This window comes from Nesoenas mayeri, assembly GCF_963082525.1.
Source record: "Nesoenas mayeri genome assembly, chromosome: 6".
Classification (NCBI taxonomy): Eukaryota; Metazoa; Chordata; class Aves; order Columbiformes; family Columbidae; genus Nesoenas; species Nesoenas mayeri.
Window position 1 is genome coordinate 3,338,927 of NC_137545.1, and position 23,541 is coordinate 3,362,467.

The 23,541-nt window shown below is 40.3% G+C and overlaps 1 pseudogene across 1 annotated transcript in view; it reads right to left on the reverse strand.

Moving 5' to 3' along the window:
- LOC308041735 (neurobeachin-like protein 1) overlaps positions 1 to 23,541 on the reverse strand; it is a 347,706-nt pseudogene that overhangs the window by 319,288 nt on the left and 4,877 nt on the right. The window contains exons 5-25 of the transcript in view: positions 22,458 to 22,544; positions 20,934 to 21,017; positions 20,063 to 20,161; positions 19,376 to 19,955; positions 17,565 to 17,697; positions 16,848 to 16,967; positions 15,623 to 15,926; positions 14,673 to 14,758; positions 14,280 to 14,369; positions 12,406 to 12,574; positions 11,233 to 11,366; positions 9,501 to 9,660; positions 9,302 to 9,404; positions 7,369 to 7,525; positions 6,645 to 6,803; positions 6,135 to 6,294; positions 5,745 to 5,833; positions 3,894 to 4,475; positions 3,197 to 3,372; positions 2,685 to 2,838; positions 686 to 814 (exon numbers count right to left, since the gene is read on the reverse strand). The product of the transcript in view is annotated as a neurobeachin-like protein 1 (transcript). The remainder of the gene's footprint in view (positions 1 to 685; positions 815 to 2,684; positions 2,839 to 3,196; positions 3,373 to 3,893; positions 4,476 to 5,744; positions 5,834 to 6,134; positions 6,295 to 6,644; positions 6,804 to 7,368; positions 7,526 to 9,301; positions 9,405 to 9,500; positions 9,661 to 11,232; positions 11,367 to 12,405; positions 12,575 to 14,279; positions 14,370 to 14,672; positions 14,759 to 15,622; positions 15,927 to 16,847; positions 16,968 to 17,564; positions 17,698 to 19,375; positions 19,956 to 20,062; positions 20,162 to 20,933; positions 21,018 to 22,457; positions 22,545 to 23,541) is intronic.

The window sequence follows — 23,541 nt, forward strand, 5'->3', positions numbered from 1 at the left end:
ACTGCCATCAGACTCACTAGATGTCAGCTAAAGCCTTCTTATTAGCTGCATTTTCCTGAAAAGCCAGGTACATATTTTGGTAGACATAGCAACGGTATGCAAGGTCACTGATAAGGATGGATGCACATCTCACGAGAGGGGCAAGGAGAAATAGGTGACCAAAAATGGACCAACTTAGTATAACATCCCATTCACGTGATACTACATATAAAAATGGGAGATCACGAGGACTCTTGTCCCTTTTCCTTGTGGCCGACATTAGGAGAGGACCTTGCGAGTCGTCCCTGCGAACTGAGGCCAGTGACAGACTGAATCCAGCTCCGGTTGGCTGCAGAGTCCAGTCCAGGACTTCGGGTGCCGGCTCTGCATTTGCTGGGACTTTCAAGATTGGTTTTGTACATTTTGTTTTATTTTCTCTATTCTTATTAGTAGCATTAGTAACACAATTTTAATTTTTCCAACTCTCTTCTCTCCCTCCTTCTTTCCCTCCCAATCGCCTGTGCTGAGTGGGAAGGGAGGAGAGGGAGGAGCTGAAGGCAGAAGTTGTGGGGGAGAGGAGGTTAACAATACATCTGCCACGGTTTTATTGTCACCCCACAATCAAAACCTCGACACCCATAAACCACAACAGTTACAACAGCAAGCGCTTAAAACACAGCACTACTAGTAGGAATTTGCCACCAACCTGTAAGTTATCTTGTGCAATGAATCCAAGGAGCAACCGGACTTGTACCTGTGAAAGCCTCTTTGCCTCTGGGCCAGCAGAGTACCAGACGGACAGGCTGTCCATGAGAGTCACCAGTTCTTCCAAGAGCTATTGTAAAAACAGACTGGCGTGAAATAAAATTCACAACAGCTACTCCAGCTGGAAACACAATCATTTCAACTAGCTGAAGAAGAGGCTGTGTTCACAGCTCTAACTTACCCAAATCCAGAAAATTATCCCAGAACACCGCACTGCAAAACAACTCCTGACTACAAAAAAATCTCTCTAGCCCCATACGGTAAACTTAAGTGTCTCCCCTGAATAAAGCCAAAACCAACATGTGGTATATATGCATATGTTTTTGCCTATAATTGATGTCCAGTAAATGTCATTTCCTTAGGAAAGCTAAAGACTCCACAAGTAGGATTACTACAACGGAAAAGACACTATTACTAAATAGCACAGATCTCACACCAACTTGCAATTTCTGCCTTTAGTATAGATAGGACTTCATTCTTTTGCTTTGTATTTTAAATTATTTGACTGTAATGCTAGTAATTTACCAGCAATAGCAATGCACAGAGTGCCTTGAGAAGGAAAACAAGGCTTCCTTCACAAATATCTGATTTAGTGAAACACCTGAAACTGTGTAACAAGCTATAAATGCCTTTAAAAATATATAAAAAATATAGGAGGCAATCCTTTCTATTCAGTATTTCTACACCAGGGTAGGTATTTGCAGGTAAATGGCACATTTCACTATCCAGATGTATTTGCTTAAAACCACTATACCTTCATACATTCCCTAATAAATTACTGAAATGTAAAAGAGTTCTTTAGTTAAGCCCCAGAAGCACAGGAATGCTTCTGTGGCAGACTGAAGGTTGCCCTGCTTAGAACATTACAGTCTATTAAATTCTCCCCAGGCACAGGGGAAGATAATTTATGAAAGTAGTGTTATTTTCAACTCAGACTTGGCAACAAGCACAGCTCTCATTACTCCGAAGTTCAGATCTCGTTTCTCATTAGATTTCACAAAGCCAGATCACAACAGAAGGCAAAACTTCTACCAAGAAGAGACTTTTAAAAACCAAATGATTAAAAGCTTTGAGATCAAGCTATGTTTACTTATAAGCAGGCATTTTGGATAACAGTTTAGGAATTACTGTGTTGACGACTCTCAATATCACACTTTTTTTTTTTTCCAAAAAGAATAGCCTTAAAAACCCTGATTCTTTCAGGATTTATCATGAAATAATGGTGGCTCCATACAATGCCTCTCCCCTTTAGCCTTGGAAAATGGAAAAGCAATGACAACTCAGCAAAGGAAACAAGACTACTGCCAGAAACGACACAAATGTTGAGGCAAATGATGGGGATCTAAAAGGCAGGAGAAATAGCCAGATGGCAGAAAGCTCCTTTACATTACCTATTGCGTTGATTATAATTTTCTTCCACAGATCTCACGTTTCTGACTCTGATCTAGAAAATTGAGCTATTTACATATATATGCACAACCTTATGTTGAACTTCCAATAGGGGTCAAAGCCCAGAAGTGACATTTCTCAGCTTGCAACTGAGAGCAGAGTTTTGGCTGGTTTTTTTAATCAGGACACACACAATGCATCATACCTGCTGATAAACGGTGCAAAATCTGCTTAGGCTACAACTGACACTGTTTCATTAGCTCCTACATTTTCTAAATACCTCTCCAGTCTGAAAAATACCTGGATTTTCAAGAAAGAGTACCACCACTTAGAGGCCTATTTAATTTGCAAAATTAACTATATTCCCTGTGGTAAGTATTCACGCTTTTTTACTCCTTAAGGGGCAAGCTAACCCATTCCACTGCAGACACTCACTCTGTAGTATCTACCATTTAAAAACAAGCCTAGAAGGAACAGCAGTATCCAAGCTGACAACTTTTTCAACAGTATTTCAGCCCATATACAGTACTTCCATTATGTAGTTACTGTACCTTTTCTGTCCATAAATTTGAATTAACTAGTCCTTCTGCCTGCAGGAAATCTTGTACAATTAGCAAGAGCATGAAGGCATTTTCAGCATGTGCAGGGAGAGCCTTTGAATCTCTGTTGTCAGTGACTGACCATTCTAACATCTTCTCCAGCAAGCTGCATGGAAAACAAAATCCCAAAGTCATTATTATACGTTCTAAGTGTAAGTGGCCTAAAAAATATCCAATTAAGTATTTAATAGAGCATCTTAGTCTGCAGTGACATAACTGTCATCTTCTCAATAAGTCAATGAGGTAAAAGAGATTTCGAACAGCTCACGAAACCAGCGATACATTTTCAAAACCTTATCACCATGTGACACTACTGAATAGGTAGCAGAATATACTTCTGACAGTATGTGAAGAAAAGTACATCTTGTTGTGAAACACCCGCCCCTTCCCTGCTTCACTAAAGCCCCTTTCCCTGTTTTCCCTCAAAAGAGACGAAACAATCCATCCTTGAACTGGACACTCACTTGAGTTTTATTTCATCAGAAGGTCGCAGCAACTCATTAGACATCCCCAGTTTGGTCAGTGCAGAAAACACCTGCCCTCGCTCAATCCAAGCAGCAGCATCAGATTTTTCAATGCCATTCCACATTATACACAGTAGGATGTCGGTAAGTAACTGTATGAGTTCAGTATCACCCCCCTACAAAAGAACAGAAATATTTACAGCCCTTCTAGTCTAGACAACCTCCAAAACCTTTCTCCTTCATCATAGTCTACGTTTGCATGCTTCGGTGTTTTTGAAAACTCTGCAGTCTAAAGTCCAATGGCCACATACATGCAAATGCAAAGATAAGGGACCATGGCTTGCTTGTATGTTGTAATACATACTGACTTGATTCCTACATCATTATTTCAACCTGACCTTTAGTCTGCTCTATGCCTCCTCTGGAAGGTAAAGGATGTTGAAATATAGAAGGAGGGGGGAGTTTGTAGTTTTCTTTGTTTTAACATCAAAGCTATTCCAACCAGAGAACCATAAAAAGGAGACATGTTACAAAAGGAAGTACCCCTATAAAATAGCTACATTGTTTGCTCTTCTGTTGGAAGATAGGAGGGGGAAAAAAACCCTACAATAATTATGCATTAGGAAGATTATTAAAAAAATAAACAGCAATTGCAGACATTTGGAAAAATTAACCACATAGAGAGTGCATTACTTACTCCTTGGTTTTCAAATAAAGAAAGATCGGCGGCAAAGCCCACATCATTTGAAAGAGCCAGCTCTTTGTCGGGCTGCCCAGAGAACGCCTTTGTGTTCTCTATGGGTGAGGGTGTGCTGGGCTGGCTGTCTGTCAGCCGATTTGCAACGTCCGCCAGTTCGTAAGAGTCAACACTGGAGAGATCTAAGCTCAAATGTGAAGGATTGCTGTGCCACAATTCCTCCCGCTCCTCCAGCCTAAAAGACATCTCCGCTGTGGACGCGTCTTCCAGTGGCATGACAGAGAAATGAGCAGGGACATCCAGGGATTTGGCGTCTTCTAAACTCCACTGATCAAACAGACCATTAACACATGCGAAGCTGCCAGTTTTGTCTCCCTCTGTCTTATCAGGTTGATGTTTCTGAAGCTCTTCAGCAGGAAGCTTTTTCTTCTCTTCCCTTGAGGAATCAGCCCTGGTCTCTTTCAAGCCAATCTGGACAACTGAGTTTTCTTTCAAGAACAGTCGAATCAAAGTGTCCTGCCAGCCCAACTGCTGAGAAATCTGCTGTGCTGCATCCAGCTGGGAATGCAAAAGGTGCAAAACCTGAGGACAGCAGAAGATATCCCATGAGTATACATTAATTTTGGTGGGTCACTGCATTCATTCTAGCTTTGCAATTAGACATTTTACAATCGACAACTTTTTGCCTTTTTTAAGGCTCTTGTAAAAGAGCCACAATCAGTTAATAATAAGCAAACAAGCCATAAAATATTTTTTTCTCATTAGAAATAGTATATTTGGAAAAAACAAGGGATAAAGAAAAATTTCTCAGGAGCAGAGAAGAAAAGCTTCCAAAGCATATTGCTAAGTCCTCATATTCCAGCCACTCTTCTGTACCAAATCCAGCAAAAGCCAACTATCCCAACACATAATCCTAATTCAGCCATTAGTCTGCAAAAAAAGAAATCTAGACCAGAAAATACGCTTGATTAGGAACTACTCAATAGATAAAAGTAAGAAAGCTGCAATATTAATAGCTTTCTGATAATGTATATTATAATTTCACTTTTTTCACTTTGAGAAACCTTAATAGACAATATAGTGCCTCACAGCTACATTCGCTACTACTAATTTCGGCAATAAAAGTCAGAGAGAGCTTGGTTTAGAAAAAGTCACTGCTTCTTCCCTATCTCTTCCCTGCAGCCACAACCACTCTTTTGAATCATAATACATTATTTCGAAAAAAGATATTAAGAATACAAAACTTTGATCATGGTCTTACGCATCCTTTGAGAAAACTAAGTATCTCAAGGAGTCTACAATCTCTAACTTGTAGAAAATACAGCCATTTGAGAATCATGACAGAGGCTTTGCTTTGTGTTTTGGTTCTTAAAAGGACTGGGATACAGAAAATTCAACATTAAGTGACAGATGGGCTTCATTTTTAAGGTAAATCATTGCTAACGAAAGCAGTAGCAACAAATAAAGCCTCAAATAATTAAGATATCACAAAGGGTGAGTGTCAGGAGGATGGAGCCAGGCTCTTCTCGGTGACAACCAGTGACAGGACAAGGGGTAATGGGTACAAACTGGAACACAAGAGGTTCCACATGAATTTGAGAAGAAACTTGTTCCTGGTGAGGGTGGCAGAGCCTGGCCCAGGCTGCCCAGGGCGGTTGTGGAGTCTCCTTCTCTGCAGACATTCCAACCCGCCTGGACACCTTCCTGTGTAACCTCAGCTGGGTGTTCCTGCTCCATGGGGAGATTGCACTGGATGAGCTTTCCAGGGCCCTTCCAACCCCTGACATTCTGGGATTCCGTACAGCTTATGGGCTTAAAGGACAGTATTCCTGTTTAAAGCAGACTACCAACCTTTCTGCAGATGACCACTCTCATGTTTATATCTGATCTATGAGCCAGATGTACTACAGCTAGGAGATCTTTATAATTCACAGCAGGATCTGTAGGGCAGAAAGAAAAAACAACACAAATTATATCATGCAAGAGAATATGACAGCTAAATATTACAAATTGCCTTGGAGGTCACTGCTACATTCAGGGGTAGTAAAGGGAACAAGCTTCAGGGAACTAACACAATATTAGCTGAGACTAATGGGAACCTTGAATAGAAAAGCTCTGTAAAGTAACAGCTCTGGTTTTCCTTGAAAACAAAACAAAGCAAAGCACAAACAAACAAAATCAATAAGTTTGCCTCTGAGCAGGAGGAGTTTATTAATGGTAGACACAACACTTGCCAATTACCTGCATACAGAACTTGGTTAAGAAGGTTTTTAATAAGAGAAACAGTAAGCGCAGATTCATTCAGAAGGAGCCCCAGTCCAGAGTACCCCACCTCCCTGAGTCTCATTCTGTGCTTACTACGTTCATAAACTTTAGTGCATTTTAGCATCTCTTCCACAATCTGCAAGAAAAAGCACACACAAATGCAAAATAAGCACAAGGGAGCCTCCAGACCTCTTTACCTTCATATGTATGATATAACATGCTGGTCCACTGTTTTTAAGTTTACTTTGTAAGCTAACTCAAGCAACATGGACTGTTATTTCAAAGGTATCGATACTTTAAGAGAACACTAATTCCATTGTGACTATGGCAGTAAACAGAATAGCTAACAGAACAGAAAAGAAAAATGAAAACATGGAGGATGAGTGTCTTTGCAATTGCATGCACGTCTGCAGTGTCAGACTACAGACAAAACCACAAATTTATGTTCGATTGATCGATTTAAGAACATACAATTCAATTCATTACCTTGAAAACAAGTTCTCTAAGTCTGTCAGAGTATCTTCGGTGCAATAACAGAGCGTAAAGAATATCAGCATTCCCTGGTTCAAAGAGCAATAAAAAAAGCTGGTCTGGGGCTGGGCTGGAATGAAGTAGGCTGAAGAGAACATCCAGAATTCCATAGAGCTATAAAATTAAGACAACTACATTAATCCACAGCTCATTCAGACTGCATACTCCATTTGGGGGACGTTTTATTGGCTTTGAAATTTTGCCTTTGGCTTGTTACAAAATAGACATTTTGTCTACTCAATATTACTCCATTTAAAATTACATTTTTTGGATACCTTTTTTTCCTCCATATAGGACACCTTATCAAACTGTAATTAGAGGTCAAGTTCAGTTGGCATTTACAAAATAGAAATGACATCATTACAACTTCTGATGAGTTGAAGTCCAGTTAATTTGGTTTTGTAAATTAAGAGAATTTTTCTAATGGCAGTGTTACATATCATGTTCTTTCTGCCCCCTTCAGGGAAAAAAAATAACCTGGAAAGTATGGCCATCTGCAGAGCACCGTCAGCTTTTGAGTGTGCTCCTGTAACCTGCCTCAGCATCAAATAACACTTTGCTTGTGTTAATAACACTTTCCCCCCTCTTTTAAGCACACTAGACACAAGATTTCTAAACACCAAACAACAAAACCAAAATGCGTACAGTTTAAACAACTAACATAGACCATATTGGATACCTGCTCCTCTTCAGTGGTGGCAGCTATGTATCCTATGATGCTCTGTATTTCTTCATGTGTTCAACCTTTGCTCAGGAAATACCTGATCAGTCCATAGAGGGACGTCCGTATTGTTCTCAGGTCATCAGGAGCCAAATCACTGTCTTTACAGCCACTGCTACACATGACAGGCAGGAAAAGCAAAGGAAGTTCTTCATGCCTCATTAACAGTAATTTCGTTGTGCTAGTTTTGTAATTTTGTACTTTTTCACCTACCTATATATCATGGCACAGGTCACCAATTTCTACTGAAGTAAGGCAACCGAAAAGTAATAAGAAATACTAGATCAAACTTACCAAGTCTATAAGGCCCAGAAATGTAGACTTGGACTGATCTGGATACAGGTCAGGATTTCAGGTCCCTCCCACCCCAACCCTCTAAAGCAAAGAGCAAGGTCTCTAGCCAGTCTTCCTCAATGACATAACTACATTCATACAGATACAGACAGAAATCACCAAGACTGAAAGCTAAAATTTTGAATTCCTAAAAACGTCCTACTTCAAATTCTACAAGGCTATAAAAAACCAAAATAGCTTAAAATGATAAACACCCTCTCTTTTCATAATGATAATGATCTATGACTTAATTTGCATTGTTGATAAAATTACAAGATTGAATCACAGAATTGACTGGGTTGGAAAAGACCTCAGAGATCATCAAGTCCAACCCTTGGTCCAACTCCAGTCCATTGACTAGATCAGGGCACTAAGTGCCATGTCCAATCTCAGTTTACAAACCTCCAGGGCCGGTGAGTCCAGCACCTCCCTGGGCAGCCATTCCAGTGCCTGACCGCTCTCTCTGCACAGAATTGCTTTCTAATCTCCAGCCTCAATTTCCCCTGGCAGAGTTGAAGCCCATGGCCCCTTGTCCTATTGCTGACTGCCTGGGAGAAGAGACCAATCCCCACCTGGCTAGAACTGCCCTTCAGGCAGTTCTAGAGAGTGCTGAGCTCAGCTCTGAGCCTCCTCTTCTCCAGACTAAACAAGCCCAGCTCCCTCAGCCTCTCCCCATAGGGCTTGTGTTCAAGTCCCTTCCCCAGTCTTGTTGCTCTTCTCTGGACCCGCTCCAGCACTTCAATCTCTTTCCTGACCTGAGGGGCCCAGAACTGACCACAATACTCCAGTATGGCCTCCCCAGTGCAGAGCACAGGGGAAGGATCACTGCCCTTGTCCTGCTGACCACGCTGGTTTGGATACAGGACAGGACACCATTGGCCTTCTTGGCCACCTGGGCACACTGATGGCTCCTGTTGAGCTTCCTGTCCACTAGTCCCCCCAGGTCCCTTTCTGCCTGACTGCTCTCCAGCCACTCTGTGCCCAGCCTGGAGCGCTGCAGGGGGTTGTTGTGGCCAAAGTGCAGCACCCGACACTTGGCCTTGTTGAACTTCAGCCCATTGGAACCAGCCCATTTTTCCAGCCTATCCAGATCCCTCTGCAGAGCCTCCTGCCTTCTAGCAGCTCCACACTCCCTCCCAACTTGGTGTCATCACCAAATTTGCTGATGACTTGTTATATTTGTTGAAGGACTTGTTAACAACCTTTCCAAGTGTTTTTAGTGTCATTGACCTAAATTTTATATAAGCCTATCATAAAAATTAAGGTCATGGAAAAGTAGGAAATTAAGTGGAAAAATTTAAAAAAACCCCTGAATTTTGAAAGTTAAATCAACAATCAAAAGTCAACCTGCAGTTTTATTTATTAATTTGCTCACTGGGATGTTGGGGAAAAACAAACAAAAAACAAAACCCAAAACAACCCCCCTCCTGCCCCCCCCAAAAAAACAACAAAACCCAAACCAAACAAAAATAACCCCCAAACAAACAAATATAAACAAACAACAGCCACATAAAATAATATAAAATAAGGAGGAGTTAAGAAGAGGTGAAACTCATACCCATAATAAATCCTGAGTGTATCTAGAAGAAACTGCACACCATATTTCTTCCTGAAGACTCTTCTACTGTCTTTGATAATGGTAGAAAGATACTGTATATGCCCTGCAATATAAAGTTTTCTATTAGAACCCAGATAAAGGTTTATGTGACGTGAAGGGTACTGTGTCTTTGCACAGTTGCCCAAGTTGCAGAGCTCACCAATTCTGAAGGGGAAGTCCCCGCTGTTCCAGATACTGAAGTCAAAAAGCAAGTGTTGATACATCTGCTGCAAAAGCTGCATGTTCTTTTCTACTGAAACTTGTTCTATCAGCAACTGCACAGCCATCAGTACATTCACATCCATTAAGTTGCTTGGCACCTTTCAAAATAACAGCAGCTGTTAGCATTCAATCTCCTAACAAACTTCATGTTTTTTCAAGCCAAATTTTGGGATTCTTTGTCTTCTACAGCAATGTCTTCTTCCATTAAAGCAATACAATAAACACAAACCCAGGGTAGTCTGAAGAATCATACAGAGTATCTATAACCAAAAAAGGAGAACATAAAAAAAAGACAAAACACCAGCTTCTCATGTCTCTCTGTTTTCAGAAACATGAGAAAGAAAAGTAGGTACTAAGGGGACCTTTGAAGACCCTCGCATCCTGGCCAAACTAAGAACTTTTCCAAGAAATCAGGACCTCATCCCTAACTTCCATTTCTAAAGGATGTGTCTCAAACATGGCTTCACCAAGGGGAAGTCGTGCTTGACCAACCTCAGTGACTTTTATGAGGACATAACAAGATGGATGGATGATGGCAGAGCAGTGGACGTGATCTATCTTGACTTGAGGCATTTGACACAGTCTCCCACAGCATCCTCACAGCTAAACTGAGGGAGTGCGGTCTGGATGAGCGGGTAGTGAGGTGACTGTGAACTGGCTGAAGGGAAGAAGCCAGAGAGTCGTGGTCAATGGGGCAGAGTCCAGTTGAGGCCTGTATCCAGTGCAGTGCCTCAGGGGCAGTGCTGGGGCCTGTATTATTCAATATATTCATCAATTATTTGGATGAGGGAATAGAGTGAATGTCAGCAAGTTTGCTGATGACACCAAGCTGGGAGCAGTGGCTGACACGCCAGAGGTTGTGCTGCCATCAGAGACCTGGACAGGCTGGAGAGTTGGGCGGGGAAAAATTTAATGATATATAACAAGGGAAAGTGTAGAGTCTTGAATCTGGGCAGGAACAACCCCAGGTTCCAGTATAATCCTGGGGACAGCAGGATGACCATGAGCCAGCACTGGGCCCTTGTGGCCAGGAAGGCCAATGGTACCTGGGGTGGGTTAGAAGGGGGTGGTCAGTAGGTCAGAGAGGTTCTCCTGCCCCTCTGCTCTGCCCTGGGGAGACCACATCTGGAATATTGTGTCCAGTTGTGGCCCCTCAGTTCCAGCAGGACAGGAAACTGCTGGAGAGAGTCCAGCGCAGCCACCAAGATGCTGAAGGGAGTGGAGCATCTCCCGTGTGAGGAAAGGCTGAGGGAGATGGGGCTCTGGAGCTGGACAAGAGGAGACTGAGGGGTGACCTTATTAATGTTTACAAATATATAAAGGGTGAGTGTCAGGAGGATGGAGCCAGGCTCTTCTCGGTGACAACCAATAGTAGGACAAGGGGTAATGGGTTCAAACTGGAACACAGGAGGTTCCACTTGAATTTGAGAAGAAACTTCTTCTTGGTGAGGGTAACAGAACACTGTTACCAGGATCCAACAGAACACTCCCAGGATGCCCAGGGAGGTTGTGGAGTCTCCTATTCTGGAGACATTGCAACCCGCCTGGACACCTTCCTGTGTAACCTCATCTGGGTGTTCCTGCTCCGGTGGGGAGATTAGACTGGATGAGCTTTCGAGGTCCCTTCCAACCTCTGACATTCTGTGATTCTGTGATTCAAACGTGCTCACCTTCTGTAACAAGGCTCCTAGGGTGGCAACTCCATGGGAGTGGATGAGATTTTCTTGATTGACATGGTGTCTCTGAATAAAGTGTTTTATCATCAAGATGAAAGTTGCAACAACATTCTCCTCCAGGCGAGCTTCTGCAAAACAGAACAGTAGCCAAAGCCTCATGGTTTATTGTTGGACCACTGCATAAAAGTAGAGGGGAAAAAGTAAAATCAAGAGTTTGTATTCCTCACTATTTCCTGAATGTTTCAACTCTTTTTCTGTTCATTCCCTAGCTGTAGGTTGTATTTACATTTTTCCAGGGCAGAGTCACAGACATTCCATGCCGCTCCAGAATAAAGTGACCCCAGTCCTGACTTTAGTTGCTTTATCCATCTGGCCGGAGGTTACAGACAAACTTCTCTTTCAGTTACAACATTTTACGTATGCTGCAGTTATTCTCCCTCTGGAGTTGCAAAGTGACACTTTCTAGCCATGAGACAGACAGACAAAAATATTTTATTTACTTTACTTCATCATCTAATATTTGAAACAAAAAAATGTGTGTTTTCCTTGCAAGGTCTGATTTCCCAGTGGTTTCTGTTGAGATGAAAGTTCATTCTTAATATTAGGACAGCTTTAAAGAATCTATTCTTAAAGCTTCCTTTTCATTTTCTAAAAAATATAATACTAAAATCTGACAGCGTGTGGAAGAGGTAGGTGTCTGAGCGTTTTCCTAAGAACATAAAAGGTTGGCTAATGGCTAAACAGTACTGTGCTGATGCTGCTAAGTCTTTGTGTGGCTTTTGGACCCAGTGCTTGAGTTGTAGGAAAGCTCTTATTATTGATATCAGTAGGCTTTGCATCAAACATCATTTCTCAAAATAATCAGAACAAACTTTTCAGAACAGCAATTTTAAACCCGCACACTTTTACACTAATGTAATAGTAAACTATGAAAAGGAAAAATATGCTATTAAACATAACTATATTTGAAATATGCTAATAAGTTAATTTTACATAGTGCTGAACTCCTAGTATTCAGCATCCATGTCAGATACCCAGGAACAGAAAGAGCCTTTCAGCTTTGCATACTAAAAAAGCCAGCACGTAATCAAACAGCTTTCTGCCACTCACAGAAAGACTCCTTAAATCAATCTTAAAAATCCTTTCAGTTCAGCTGTACTTGTCCACCTGACGCCTTTGTGGATGGCATCACCACCCAGTCTCCCTCTACAGGAGTAAGTAGTTCTGGAGGGAGAGTTTCCCCTTCAGGCTTCTCAGGTATCGGCGCACCAAGAAAACTGATCTGCTCCAGCAGTGGAAACAGCACGTTTATTCCACCAATACAGTTGATCATATCCTAAATCAAGAGGAAAAAGGAGGGAAAACATCAGCAAAAATGAAACCCCCAAAACTATGTAAAAGAAATTTCCTCCAAATAAAAGGAACCTCAGGGTTTTCTCCTCAAGAGGGTGCTAAACCCCACCATGTTTGTTAATGAATGATTCTCCTAAAACCTGTATTCACAACATAGAGCTAGAGATACAAGCACTCCGCATCCACCCCTCTTCCCACTACTGAGCGAAGAGAACAAACTTCAGTCTTTTCAAACTGTTTGTATCATGGCAAAATCAACTAGCAGGAGTCTGAATTTTCTTAACATTAATCTCCATAAATCAGCATATGCACAGTGTAGGTCCAACAATATTTCCTCAGTAATGAGTTTGCTAGTAGAGTAGATTATTTATTTGTACATACATTTTTCCTTAAAGAAAAAAGAAAGTGGTATTCTAGTGACAAGTTTTCTACACTCAGACTTTGGATTTTATTTTTTCTTAAAGCTAAGAGCCCTTAATCGAAGATTCTGCCTATAAAACAAAAGTGGATGTATTCTACCTAAATTTAAAATAAATAAATCCTTACTTGTGTCACTGTTTCTGGATCAAACTCTGATGCTGCACATAACTTGATTTCCTCCTGCACAGAGCAAGCCTGACTGATTTTTACATTCATATGTGCTAGTGATCAGGGAACAAATAACCAAACAGGTACATGGTGGTATTTATTAAGCTGGAGTGCATTTCATGGTTTCCTCCTCTTCTCCATGAAGTAGCAAGTAGAGGCTATTTGCTGTTTTACACAGAAGACATCCAATGGACATATAATACCGTCAGTGGCATGAAATTAACTGCTTTATCAGAAGGACGTAAGGACCTTATGTGTTGGTTAAGAAAACAAAAATCAAGATATAGGACAGTTTTGCTATAACGGAGTGTTTGAGCAGGAAACTACAAGCAGGTTTAGCCAGAAAATGTTAATTCTTAAGCTCCCATACTAATATAACAGTATTGCTGTGATTACAACTGCTAGCAAAAGTTAAACAAAGATGATTTGCATAGCTTGTAAGAATCAGATATCCCAATGTATCCAATAGTAAGGAAAAAGTATTGGTCAATTAGTGTACAGCAGAGACAGAATAAGGTCCAACACTTCAGTGAATATTTGTTGTTTTCTCTGAAATGAGGCTTTTGGACTGTGCCAACCCAAAACCAGAAGTAAATAAGATAACTACATTAACTTCTCTCTTTAAAAAATGCTAGATTCTTGTACTATTTTAACTCCAGACCTTGTCATCTGTAATTCTATAATATTTTTTATATGTCTAACATAGCAGAAAGTCCCAAGTGTTAACTTAACCCCACTAACCTTAATCTAATTCAGAGTTTAAGACTGTAAGAAAACCATGACAGAATTCCCTAGAGATGATGAAATGCTTTCAATATGCAACATGCATTGAATAGGTTATGAAGAATAGTCAGCTACCAATATAACTTAATGCATTACCTGTGACATTAAGAGCAGTAGGACTTGTAAGTTCTCAATAAGCGTAATACTACTCCAGCTACAGGATTAACCCATTCATGCCCATTACAAAAAACATGCTGTGTCTGCTAAGTGTCATTTGCAGTATGATAATAACTTCCAGCATTCCAAAAGTTAGCTGAACATACACAACTTCCACTGCCGTATTTACATCAGGTTCTGCTTCTTCAGTATGCATTTACCTTGATGTCCCAGTTTACTACTTTGTTTCCAGTTAGTCTTCCACGGAAAAGATTTGCAGACAGGTCAAGACAAATTTGGTTTCTGCAGGCCTGTTAAACAAATGAAGAGGCTGAAACATCATATATGTTATCTTAGATTTGACATTCACAATTGTACAAGACAATTCTGTTCTTTTGCCAAACAAGAGAAAAATCTTTTATCTCTGCTAAAGACTACAGTTTAAGCAAGCTCTTATTGCTCTTTATCTTCCCAAAATAAGCACAGTGTAAAGATGGTATGCTCACCTGTTCTACGAAACAGCAACAGCAAAAAAAATAAAGAGACCATCTAGAACATATTCTGAGATTACTGCACGCTGTGAAATCACAGAGAAGCTATGTATTATTTCATACCTTTGGTGTATAATGAAGAAGAACCTTACTGGGGAGATCTGCTACTTCAGCCTCTTGAGACTTCCATGGAGTTAAACAGTTTGGACCTATTAAAATATAAATATATATATACATCTAAAATGATACATCAAGTATATCTTTATAACATATATATTTAAGAATACACTGGATATCAATGCAGTTCATTAATTCACAGATTTTATACTACTATGCTTCGTTGCAACACATAGGATATTCTAAACCATACCTAACTATACAAAGGATTTGGTTTTTTTACATTCAAACAGATCTAATATTTCTCTCTTTACAAATATCTACCTCGTATTTGTCACCAATCTCTGTCATCAAGCCCAAATGTTCAGAAAATTAGTAACCTTCAAGAGAGCTTTTGTTTAGTAATGCAAAATATTTCCTTTAAATGATGGAAGTGTTTTCATGCTAATCTCTAACAACCTCAAGTCATTATGAAATTTAATACCTTAACACCTTGAACTACAAAACAGAGCTTATCAGAATGTTTCTTAAAAATAACCTCTTAATTATCAATTAATTCTTATGGAAAAATCCCCAAGCATACGTCACCTGTAAGTAGCCTATCAAAACAAGGGCAATACTTTAAAGAGTCTCAATGGCAAACTCAAGTGTGGGCAAACAGTAGCAAAAATTAAGAACTTAAAAATGAAAATACTACCTCATGTTTATATTTTTGCAGATCTGTGCATATGACAGATAGATGAGCTTATTGCAAACATAACACTTTAAATAAAAGTAATAAAATATTTATCATTCCATTTTAAGCTTATTTGTTATCAAGTGCTCTCACTCAGGCCAGCTCTGCAATTCTTCTGGATTGTAACTTCTTTATGTGTCTATGTAGAGCTAAGCTCCACGGGGTCTTCTCCATAACTCATCCCTTTCATTCCACAAAAACCAGTACAATCACCACTCACCTGCTAAATACAACGCTTTCACCTGAGGAGGCTGCAGTGCTTCATGAAAGATGATCACTGACCCAAGGTGGCCCTCCAAAGATGTTGGACATCCCCATTCACTGTCCTGAGTCCCTGCTGAGATCATCTTGGTGATGAGCTCTGGTTTTCCAAGCATCCCGCCCCAACTCCCAGCAGAGAGGATGCCCCCGAGCGACGTCCGATGGGGCAGCACAGGGGAGGAAAAAGGTGGATCTGGTATCTGAGATGGAGGAGGAGTAGTTGTTCTTTGGCCAGCAGAACCAATGCAGCAAGACGTGAAAGACTGGAAAGTCACACATGGAAGAAAGAAAACAAAACACATACTGTAAACCTAACCTCTTTTTTTTTTTTGCTGCAGTCGACAAAGTAAATCTAACTAAATAAACCTTACCTGCCATGGTTTTAGCGACCTTGGTGTTTACAGTGCTTATTCTAAAGATGGGCCAAAATCCAGAGTTTTATCTTGCAATGGAAATTACATTTACACTCATTTTTTAAGTGTTATACTGATTTTGCTACGATTATGTCCGATTTAAGTGTTTGGTCAACACATTTAACAAATACCAAATTGGAACTTAAAAAAGACAGAGAATATTCAGCGTTGTAGCCCAGGTTAAATGGTATTTGTTCCACAAAAAAGAATGGACAATGCTTATAAAGAAAACTAAACTGGACATATACTTTGCTGTTTTTTCTTTTTTTAGGCTAAATGAGGACACGTTCAAATGGTTAGATTAACTGTGTGTAAACTGCTTATCCAGCTAACAAAGCAGGCATGAGATTAGGCTATTAAGGGAACATACAGAAAATACAAGTAAAAAACCATTACTGTTGAAAACAACAGGGAATATTCCTCATTAAGTACGGTCACATCAGTCCTGAGGGCAGATGTGTGGTTTGGTACGATTACCCATCATAAATTATGTCAGTATTCTCAGGTAACTATGTTGGGGAAAACCCCACAATCTAATCATGGTAATCTGTTATTTCACTTTTAAACTGAGATGACTAAACAAGCAACAATGAACGGTTATATTCCAAATTGATACCCTGGACACTGTCCAAAGTTGAACGGCAGTTTATTAGCAGTAGGCTAAGCTATCTTAAGCTCTTACACAATTTCCAAAATGAAAAAAGCCAACTATGTTCTCAGTGTTCCACGAGAGCGCGTCGGGACAGGGTATGATTCAGAAGCTGAACTTACTTCATTCATGGCAGGGAATCGAAGTGGGGCAGAGACCTTCTGCTGCCCGTTGACGTAGATGTACACGAGGCTCTGACCAAAGGGCCTCTTGCCAGGCATGTGAACAATAGTTACGTTGTGCTGGTTAAGCAACATAAAGTAAGGAGGTCATTATTAAAAAGCAGTGAGATGACTGTATGATACTATTCAACTTCAGCTCTACTAATCTGGTGAGGAAATCACTTAAGAGAATAAATCCAAAACAACAACAAGATAAGACCACCTGTCAGCTGCTTCCATTTTAAAGTAGTTTACATGCAAACAGGTTTTTGAAGGGAGAGAGATACAGCTCTTTCACATTAGTGCTTAAGTATGGGAGTAGAAAAAGGCAAGGAAGAAACAAAGGAGCACATTTTATCAAATTACATAGCACCGCAGCCACCTATGCTTGTTATAATTTAATATAAAAGAATTCTGCATGTTAAAAAGATCTCTAAGCACAATGCTGTCACCAGCTTATCAATAACAAATACCTAATAACATAGCCATAACTTAGCTCAATCAATCACTAAACTACATGGAAATTGCTTGCATTATTAGATATTAGGCCTGTTCTTATGCAATGAATTATTTACATACAATAAAATAGACCATTTGTAAAACAACAAAAAAAAGGACTTTGACTTCTGAGCTATCAGCACTATCCCGAACAAAGAGTTTTTCAGTATCAAATCTTACCCAGAGAGAGTCAAAAAAACAATGGTCAGGCAGCATCACTGTTGCATATTCCCTCTTTGTGCAAACTGCAACTACCAGTACCCCAGAGCATGTAATAAATGCTTCAAACCCCATGCCACTTCCTGTGAAAAAGCTAAAGAAAAAGACAACAAAACACACAATCAAGTACTTACTTCATCAAAACTACTGGAAATCACCTAACAGTACATTCAGTAAGGAGCAAACCAACTTGAGTCGTTGTCACTGGTCCAATATCTACTACTTGACTGGCTCCTACTATTATTCCAGACAAAACAAGATGAAGAAGTGCCTCATAGGAGGGACCCCAAGGCACAGGACATGCAGGCTAAAAGGTGATCCACAAAGCTCACAGAGCAGCTTGTAGCATCCATCTTTTACTTGAGAACATAACCCTGGTCCCAGCAAATAATGCTTCAGTTTGACCCACACAGCTCAAGCTGGTTCTGCTGCAAAGTCCTGCCCGCTGCAGACTCTGGAAGCTACAATATTGTAATAAACAGACTGGCCTGCAACCTCTGCTGTTTTCTATCAGCGAAATTGTGTCTGACAGCCCCTGGTAGAGCTGCCAATATTGAGAAACCTTCCAATTTTTAAGCACTTGAGTATGAAAAACTATATATAAATTTTGAACAGCTATCAAAACCTGCTACACATCCTTAGGCACCAGTATTCCAAGTGGGTGCTTTAACTACTGCACTATCAAATATCTGCATCTATCAATAAAAAGCACACATACACACACAGAGCACGTGAATATTACAGGCAACCTCAACAGATATAAGCTATCTTACAGTTAAACACTGTAAAGCATACCAGCTAGATCAAATTTTAATTATTTAGATTTAGTTCTGTGTTTAGCATTTCAAGCTGAAACTGGAATATTTAAACATTTCCTTTTAAAATTATTATTCATTTCAATGCACTACTGTTCTAGATTCCCAAAACTAGAATGATGTCTTCAAAACTGTACATAAAATGACAGAAAAGCAGTCAGCTATTGGTATAATAGCATCGCATGGAAATCCAATCACAGCTTTTTTACTTTGCAGGGCAATTCCACTGCAATTTTCTAGAACTACAGTCTACTTCAGAACTGCAGTGGGACTCTGCTACCCAAACACACAGGGCAGCCATGCAAATCCAAGGGGTCTCCACCTGCCTCTGTGGTTACTGATAAGCAGAAGTAACACTCTAAGACACAGGGGGTTTGAAAATACCAATTCTGTTACGACTAGAATTGCATTCTTCAACATTTCCCTTGAAACTGCTGTGCAGTAAAATGGACTGAAGGGAGCAAAAGACTCTTCAGCTGGTATTCTCCCCTTCTGCATTTTGTTTGCTGCTGAAGGCTAGTACCTAGAAAGAGAAATTATACTGAGAACCATCTGTGTCAATGACTGCTACTTAAGCAAATGAGGGTGTCCTTTTGTTGCACTCTAATATAGGAAACGCACTTCATTACCTTCACAGGACACAATGGGAAGGCTGCTCTCTTTTGGAGTGTGGGTTTTTTAGCTCTTTTGGGTTTTTTTTGGTTGAGCTATGAACCTTAATACAATTTGGAGTTGAAACCGTAGACAAAGAAACATTACAAACTGAGAAACTACAAGCTTGTTTCTGTAACACAGCCTTGCTCTGGTGACAGATGACACTGCTCCTTTTCACAAACCAAGCGCCACATATCGCATTCTATGAAGATAAACAGGAGTACCACATGTCATAGGGAACCATATGCCACAGGGAAGAGCTGACCCAGATTTGTGCTGTTCAAGCAGTTATAGTAACTATACCTATAGAGTTGCTTCCTCTTGCCACTTTTGCTGGTCATGCTGAGGTCCACCCGGTCCTGGTCAAGGCAGAGCCAAGCGTTGAAAGAAAACGCAGAGCCTGGCCACTTATGAATTGATGGAACAGCAATTCCGGCCATGCTGTGGTTCAGGTTGAAGTACTGCAAGGCACTGGCCATGCCCTGCTTCCGCGCCATCGCCAGAATGGCTCGCATGGTTGGAACAACGTACGGGTGAGCTTGTTTTGGTTCCTCAGTCCTCAGGAGCCGTATGAGTTGAAGCAGTTCTTTGAGCCCATTGACTGGCTCCCCAAAGAGCCCAGAAGGGCAATCAAGTTCTCTGCGCAAGTACAATGGAGCGCTGAGTGGGAATTTAGCGTCTCAATGATCCGGATGACCATGTTCGCATTGACACACGTGGCGCGACTCTGTCTGTTAATACAGCAGATTAGCCTCAACCAATTTGAGATGAAAATCTGCAGGTCGTGTGACTCTAGTTCTGGAAGCCACTGGATAAGCAGCAATAAGGGCTGGACGTTACTAATGCCAAGCATCCCAACAGCCATGTGGTCACCTTCAACAGCCTGAAAACCAGCAGAGAACTCAGACATGAAATACAATAAAATAGAGCCAGAGGACGAAAGCTTGAAAAGATGTAAGCGTTTTAGCATTCAAAGCAAGCATATCTCACCATAATCATGAGTTCTTCCAGCAATTCTCGCGAGGGCTGACCCAGCGACTTTAGTACCTCATATATGTGTGCATAACCAATCCTCTCCTTGAAGACCTCCTGAGGATAAAAATCCCAGTCTCACTAACAAATAAAACGGACACAAATTGCTCATCTACTGCAGCAGGTTCTAATTTAATACAATACTAGATACAAAATAATTAGAATGCAAGAAAGACGTTTACAGGCTAGCAGTCTCTTTTTGATCATGTCCACTTTGTGATGGCCAGCATGCCACAGATGAGAAGGATCTCACTGCAGCATGCAGATAAACAAGTAAAAGATCAAAGTTATATTTTAATAATTACCTATAACATAATTCCTTTGGTATAAGCAAAATGTTAATTCTATCACAAAATACTAACAGCTTTATTTTTCTCATGTAAACTACACCATGAAATGATTACATTGAGAATTAGAAGTATTCAGACATTAATTTTTGAGTGAAAGGTTTTCCTAGACCAGCTTGATTAAAAACTACCCATTCTAAACACTTCAAAAATTAGAAAGTGTTCTAAGGAAGTTTTCCTAAAAGCTAATTCTACCCCACAGGTTCTTGGGGCAAGTAACCATGAAATTCCTTTACACAGGTTCCAACTGCCATTAACGCTCTGACCTTCTAGTTCTGATAGAAAGATGGGTCAATGTCCAGCCTTTGGACACAAATAAAGGGATAAGGGATGTTAATCAGCTATTCCAATCTGGCAGGAACGTATGACCATAATCCGCACACCTTCATTAGCAAGGTTCATCAAGATACGGTGATAAAAACACTAACTGGGAACAAGATCAAGAAGCCTCCTGCAAGCAGACCTCTCATAGATACTGTTACCTTAGCAGCTGGAGACTTGTGCATGACTGCAGTGAGGGCTTGAATGGTTGACACTGCCAAGCGGTCCAGGTGGCCCTGAAACACCTGAAAGCAGCAGGGACAGAAGTTATATACAAATGCACAAAGAGAGTTCAGCTCCAAAATCTATACGGTGCCCTCCTGCCAGGAGGGAAACCAAGAGCTCGCTAACATGCTTCCAAAATCATCTTCCCAGTAGTCAAGATTTTATAAGCCCAAGGTCTACACAGAAGTACATAACAATAGACAACTAGGCACACACTTCGAGATGAGAGAGGCATTTACAACACACATCACTCTTCAAATATTCTTACGGACAAACAAGTTTTCCTCATGCGGCTAATGGACAACCTCAAGAGGGAGGGAGGAAAACAAACTAGGAAACCCCTTGCAGCATGTGTGTGTGTGTGCTGCTGGACAACCAGGCACCGCCAGCTCAAATAAAGCGTCGTCTTTTCCTTCCGAGTCCCTACACACCAGTGCAGCGCACACACAAATTAGAAGAGAGAAGGCACACCAGCACAGCAAGGGGGCTGCCTCACCCCTGCCCTCATCGCATTGACCACGATCTCTTTTTCCAATTTAACTTATCTTTTGAGGGTTTTTTCTATCATTCTTGTTCACATTGATATTTTCATGGTGGTTTTAAGGACAAAAATGTCAGAGCACTGTTTCACATCCATCAGTACACCTAATTAGCAAAACTGGGCAAACAAAATCTGTTTCATCATCTCTGAAATATATGCGTATCAGACATATTTTGAAAACAAAGTATCAAGAATTGAAGACCGTGTTAGATGTGAAGAAACATTTACATGTGGCTAGAGTGTCACCCTGCGTTTCTAAAAAAGCCAAAGCTATTCGTTAGAATCACAATTTGTAGATTACTATACCTTGTATTTAGCATTTCTTTACATTTTTAATTAGAACAAATCATTCTACTATAAAATTAATACAACAACAATTTGCACTTGAAACTTTCCACAATATCTGGGGAAAATTAAAGCAACAGGCTATTCCTACCTCCCTGATTCAGCCTGTCCATTGTTCTGTGAACATCTGTTCTTGATGACAAGCAAAGAATCAGGACATCAAATACAACCATTGAGATTCACAAACAAGGCCCCAGAATCCAAACCACCACAGTGCTGAGACAAAGAAGCAAAAAAAGAGGAAAGGGAGGGGGAAAAAAATCACCACCAGGTTGATAGAATTCATTTGGATTCCATTTATGTACTTCACCTTTTCCTTAATAAAAGCATAACTGAGGCTCAAGCTATTGCAAATATCTGCAATTTGAAGCAGATGAACAAAACTGAGGTTGATTTCAATCTGTTATTCAGAAGAATTATTTTCCAGAGACAGGAAATACTGATGCATGCAGCAACACAAGTTCATCTTGCTGCAGAAGGCTTAAAGAAGATGGTTAAGGTGAAGCACAAGAATCAGTTCTCCTGTGATTGTATCTTGAGTTCAACTGGAGCAAAAGACAGGTTAGGTAGGTACCTGGTCCTCATTCATTTCTGTCAGTAATTTGTTGGCAAGGTCTTTCTCACTCTTGTCTGCCACTTTATTGTTAGCATTTAAAAACAGCTGTTAGAAACAGAGACAAAAATAATGCATATAATTGCATTAAACAGTTACCCGCAGCCAAACCTGTGGAGGCTGCCTTGGACTTGTATTTCACATACACACCGAAAAGAAGAATTCTCACACCGGTGAGACACAATCCTCCATTAATCTGCATTTTTGCTGAATAGTTAAAAAAAAAGAACAATAATTCTTTTTCCTCATACATTTTGTTCCATTATGTGCTAGACAGTCTCTCTGACGAGGAACAACCTGAGAAATCAACTTCCATAAATCACAAGAAACAGAAGAACAACACTCAAGATACTACTTGGACTTACATAGGTGTGAAAGCACATAGTTAGACACACAAGTCATTTTGAAAGGTACTTCACGGTCAAGGGCACCTAATATGGCAGAATAACAATAACATGCCTCAGAGGATTATAACATTAACAATCAGAAATAAGAACAAAGGGAAGCAGACACAGACACATGAAAAAAAAATTCACATGGGTTACTTCAATTCTGATAACACATGTAAAATGGATGCATAAACTTGTATTACAATGCCCAGATGGTTTTAATTCTTCTATTTTAAAGCTGTTCAGAAAAGAATATTTTTTTTTAACCAGGCATATTGCTAGAGGTCATTGTGCTTTGATCAAAGTTTGACCTTTAAGAGAGTTTAGGCGATGAGAAAAGATTCAGGCCCAACAAAGCAGCTTATTAAATGACCCTCAGTATATGATAAGCACCTCCTGGTACCTCCAAAGTACCGTCCCTCTTTTGGATGTTGCAGGAAAAAGCAACATTCAGATCATCAAAACTTAACCGAGCAGTTTCAAAAGGCTGTTGTGCAGATCTCTAACCCTAGAGCATAATTAAGGGAATACAGTTTGCTCATAAGCCTTAAAAACAGCAAATATGAAAGAAAAAAAAAAAGATGCAAAGAACTAGGAAGTATGACTACAAGTATGGCCCCAAATACCCCAAGTTCTCTGGGATTTCTATAGCAGAT